The 5,635-nt window shown below is 38.3% G+C and overlaps 1 non-coding gene across 1 annotated transcript; it reads left to right on the top strand.

Annotated features, from left to right (window-relative positions):
* Positions 1-1,750: 1,750 nt before the first annotated feature.
* Positions 1,751-1,960, top strand: LOC118153181 (small nucleolar RNA U3). Its single transcript, XR_004742454.1, has one exon. It is a non-coding gene; the product is annotated as a small nucleolar RNA U3 (small nucleolar RNA).
* The last annotated feature ends 3,675 nt before the right edge of the window (positions 1,961-5,635 follow it).

Genomic DNA, 5,635 nt, shown 5'->3' with positions numbered 1-5,635 from the left:
AAGTATATAAGAAATCTCTATTGTTTCTTGCAATTGTAAGTAAACCTATAATTATCTCAAAATTTTAAAATTAATTTAAAAATCAATATACAAAATGTAGATGTGGAAAATATTGGGTATTTCACAAGTCCTTTAGAGGTACCTACAAAGACTATTTTAGTGTATGTTCTTGAACCTGGGGAATGCAGTGTCCTCTAGCTGCACCATCAGATCTAGTTTTCTTGTGGTCCATTCAATGTAGACTCTCTTCTGGTGTCCAGGAACACCTGCAACACCTCCAGCAAGGATTTAAAACAGCTCTGGGCCAGCTATCTTTCCTTTCGGGAACCTTATCAGGTCAGTTAGAAACACTCGCATATGTCTTGCTTTGACAGCTCTGGGACTGCAGACCCCTAAGGCAAACAAACATTCTCTGTTTTTCTTTCTGTCAGGGCATCCAACTAGTCGCTGCCTTGTAATTTTTCACACAGGAGTCACATACTAGTACATTTCTCTAACCAAAAATGACACATGTTCTTCAGGTAGTCCTACTTAAGACCTTTTTCAACCCAAGGTGAAGGGAAGATCTCATAGCTCTTTCTGAAACATTTTCTCCTTCAACAGCCTTTATATTCTCAGCTTAATTGAGAGAACTATGGTTTGCAAACTTTTTAATGTTCTTGCTCTGGCCATTCATAAAAGGTCTGTCATATCTGCGATAACTTAGTGCCCTAGTTAAAACTTCTAATTTAACATTCTTCTTCAGATATAATACCTAAATAGTGATTTAAAGTTGATAAGAATAAAACGACCCAAAATGCAAAGGATATAAATAGACAATTCACAGAAAAGAATACCTTAAAGGCAAAAATGAAAGAGAAGACTCTAAAATACACTAATAGTGTGATTCACTTTGTACCTATCAGACTGGCAAAAACTCAAAAGTTGATCTTACCAATCACTAATGGGCAGTTAGAGAAAAGGGGGTATCTTTGTACACTGCTGATGAAAATGTAAATTTTTACTGCCTTTTTTGAAAGCAAGCTGAAAACATTTGTGAAAATAAAAAATATGCATGGATAGAAAAGCTCAATGTGCAAAAGTCCTTTGAAAAGCAGATGCCAAATCAAGATTAACATGCAAAAGATTTATTGGAGAAGGTGCCTGTGAAGAACAATGGCAAGAGGGAGCAGAGTAAGTGGAAACTCTATGGACTGTGAGGCAGATCTGATACATGTGAAAGGAGACAGGAAGGAAGGATTGGGTAAGAAGAGCCTGAGACTGCAGCACAGCTCTGAGAACATTTCACCTGTGCTGATAAGGAGTCCCCAAGCAAAGACTGCCCATCAGATGAGTCCTGCATTGGGAAAGAATGAGACGCACTCAGTCATTGGCTGGGATTATGAATCCTCATTAGGAATAGCCTCATTACGAATGTCATAGTGATGAACCTAAAGAGCCAAGAGCAAGAGGCTGTCAATCAGCTATGCTCACTGCAGCAGGGTCTCTCAAAGGTCTAAGTGGCATGAGAGAATGGATACGAGGATATGGTGTTGAGAATTGTTCACAATGGCAAAACAACTAGAAACAAACGAAATACCTAAATTAGGGGAAAGGTTGAGAAAATTAAGTCCTGTCACACCATGGATTAATATGTAGTTTATTAAAAAGGGTGAAGTATGCCTTATTCTTGATCGACAGGAGTTTCCACACGTTAATGCTAAGAAAGCTAGTGTGTGACAGCATCTTTATTTATTAAAAATCAAAGACCAAAACTACGCTTTCAGGAATCCTTTCTTCAATTCATTACTAGAGGTTTCTCTTAATGTGTAGAGCACCAGAAACCACCAAGAGACCCAGTCTGCTCTCTCTGGAACATGAAGCCAGCCCTTGGTGTTGCTTGGCTACAACTGCCCTTCATCATTGAAAATTGTTCTCTCCCTCAGGAAAAGTGAGAGAGAAAGAAGGAAGTCAGCATGGTTCCCATTAAGAAATAATATTTTTCTTAAAAATAAAACACCAAAACACAGTTATATGAGCTTCAAAAAAAGTGCACAAGGCTACAGATGAGGCTGCTGGCCTCTGTTATGACTTTTATTGCAGCCTGTCCACAAGACAGTTCCCCCACTAGACCAGGGGACCCTTGAGGATTGCATCCTAACATGGTACCTGATGCTTTGTGCTTAATAAATACTTATTGAATAAGAGAACTTATTGAATAAGTGAGTGAATGAACTACAAGGAAAGTTATAATTAACTAAGTGTAAGTGAACTTACTGAATAAGTGAATGAATGAACTACAAGCGAAGTTATAATTAACCAAGTGGAACAGAGATGAGAAGCAGACATAGGCATCTTTTATACCTAGGAGACTGTAACCAGCAATTTGTTATGAATGTGAAATCACATATATCTTTTATTATTAAATGACTTCCATGTCTCTTTATCAATTATTTTAATGTGTTTCATCCCTCAGTTGTTAATCTACTTTCAAAGCCTAAAAGAAAGTTATCTTTAAGGTACCATAAAATTGTCACAGTACTAAGGATGAAAATAGTACCTACAACTATTTTTTGAAAATAGAATCTTTCATCGCTGGGCAGTGCCAGCAAAAGGTATGCTGTTAGAATTCACTGTAAATCCAGTGCTAGCAAGTATATAGTTGCAGAGTCAATGCACCTTCATTTCAAATACAGACTATCCTCTTTGAGGTATTCTTCCGCAAATACCTCTCTGCTGCATCCCAGTTCATTGCCAACTTTTACAATCACCTGGCCCCACTAGGCTTCCTTCCTCAAACACACAGCCTTTATCCACTGACTGCAACAGCAGTTAAGAAGGTGCATAGGTCACAGGATGACCACAGTTAAATCCACTCCCACAGTAAATGTGACTGTTCACATACCACCAGAGGTAAAGGAAAAAAATAGACAAAACAACCTTGCTATCAAAAGTGTACACAATGGCAGTCTCATTTGACTAGAAGAAGAAACAAGATGGAAGGTGAGGAAACAATATTAGAACCAGCTCTTCCATGAGGAACAGGTTTGATAGAAAATGAGTGAAAGCAAGTGAATAGACTTCGGAAGCACTAAGAGAAGACAGTGAAACAGCCAAAGAGATTATCAAGTTCAGGGAACTCTGTTGGAAGATGATTAAAATGTCGACAGAATTGAAGAAAAGTATGTAAAAGGCAGTAAGGAAACTCAAAGGTCTGAGGTGTGTGTGGTGGTGGGGAGATATTCTGAGATGACCATGTAATATTCTAAGTACTTCTGAACACTTTTTACTTGCAAATGGGTACAAATTACATGCTTCTTAATGATGTTGGCCATATCAGTGGGTGGTGGTGTGAAAAGAAAAATGGAATCAGGGATGTATAGATTCTGACCATAGCGCTGTCATTAACTATCCCTGGGCAAGTCATTTAATCCAATAACCCTAAATCTATTCATAATACACAGTCTCTAGTTTTGCTAGACCTCTATAAAATGTAAGGCCAGATCTCTGTTCCCCAAATCAGAGTCACCAGGGGAAATTGCCAGATCTAAGCCTAGAGATTCTACTTTGCTAGATCGGGGTGAGCTCAGTAAGGTAATATGAATTTTTGGAGTTCCTTCAGTGACTTCGATACTGAGCCAGGTTTGGGAAGCACTGGTCTGTATGATGTTTATGATTCCCTCCAGCTCGAAAATCCCAGAGTGATTCCTGAGTCACCAAAAACAAACTGAGATGTGCTTCCCATCAAATCGAGTGTTTAATTTACACAAGCCATAGAAGTAACAGGTATTTATTTCATTTTCAAATAGACTCACTTACCAGACACAGGTATTTTTGTTCATTATTTGGTTGGGGGCTGAGAGGAAGGTGGATATGGCACGAATCATCTGCCTTTGTGTCAATGCCCTCCAAGTCAAGTGATTGGGCTGAGCATAGACTATAAGATCTAGAAAGAATTTATATGTTCCCAAGAGACTCAGTGAAAGCCGTACGTATAGAGAGAACAAATGTTTTCATTTAACATTAACTTTCCCTTTCAGAGACCGCATTGAGCACTGTGCAATGGGCTGGCACAGGCAATGACACAGACAAGTGAGAATCTGATTATAATAAATATGAAGAAAAAATACCTCATTTAGGACTCCTCTCACCCTTCAGTCCTATTAGTTTCATTTACCAGGAGTAAAATATTGTTGAGCTCACTCCTTTATTAGAGGCTTCTTAAAACCACAAATATGAAATTTTAATTTTGTACAAAATATTTGTGTTCTGACTAGATTCAAAAATTCATTTTATAGCTGAAAAACATTGTACTATTTGTGGCCCCTTTAAAATATCTTGAAATCTCCAATTGATTAAAACTATTAAACATTATGTTTCCTTATGATATCTTGTACTAGGCTATAATAATTCATTTTCTCACAGCTTCCCTAGGACCTCCTGTGATGTTTATGAGCTTGCTACTATGGTGATTTGATTTTCATTTATGAAAGAATGTGTTACTACCTAGTCACCCCCATTTTCTAAGAAATCCTTTCTCTTAAATTAGAAACCAGGTATGAATGTTAACCTTTTGGGTCTGTAATAAGTGTTTTAATGGCTTCATTTGACAAACTATATTATTTCATTGCTTTGATTTATCTAATTTTGTGAAAAACCCACAGAAATAGGGTTGTGGTGAAAACGAAATTAATACTGCCATATATGAACTTTTTCTACACTCAGATGGCTCCTCAATGGCTCTTTATCTTGATGACACAAAATTCTCATACTAATCCAAAGATCTGGAATGACAAACTATTAGAAGAGGAAGGGATCTTAGCACTTATCAAGTATAACTTCTTACTATTTGAAAATCTACCTATTTATCCAACTATCTATATCTATTTTGAAATATGAGCCTCTGCTTCTGCATGAATTCCTGGGACAGGAGAAAGCCTGTACCAGAGCTGAAAACTCTAAAAATTATTTGGAAACCCCATCATGATATAGAGGTGTTTACTACCAAACTCACAGCTGTGACCTCTACTAATTCACTTCTCCGGACAGCCCTCAAAATGTTTGAAGACAGCTGTGCCTGCAAAAATATCTCAAAGTTGCACATCCCAAGAGGCTGCAGGAAGAAGGCAGATAGTAAGCAGAGCTAACATGCATCTCCCCCTTGGATGGTCAGAACAGTGTATGGAGATTCGCACTGTGAACTTTTGTTCTAAGAACTACTACAGGAATGTACCAGAAAAACCAAAAAAATTTACAGATGCTTTGAAAGAAATGGCATACCACTGCAAAATCAGACAGAAGAAAAACTGTGAGTTCCCAAAGTGTGAGGGGGATATAACCTGCCTCCAGACACACATCCCCACTGGGGAATCTGAAAACTCAGATCATGCGAGAAGGATTTAACCCTACCTAGAGCTGAAATGGATTTAGGGAGCTGTGCAAAATATAAAAGGAGAAGCTGCAGACATTCCCCAGCACTAGCCCAGAGGCTGGTAGCCCCACTGGGTGGCTAGACCCAGAAGAACAATAACAATCACACAATCCAGCTCCCAGAAAACCTCATCCTTAGGGAAATGGGGAGAACATGAGATCAAGGGATCGCCCCGTGGGACAAAAGAATCAAACAGTAAGCCTTAAATTCTAGATCTTTCTGCTG

This window comes from Callithrix jacchus, chromosome 4, assembly GCF_049354715.1.
Source record: "Callithrix jacchus isolate 240 chromosome 4, calJac240_pri, whole genome shotgun sequence".
Classification (NCBI taxonomy): Eukaryota; Metazoa; Chordata; class Mammalia; order Primates; family Cebidae; genus Callithrix; species Callithrix jacchus.
This window is presented reverse-complemented; position numbering and strand designations above follow the sequence as displayed.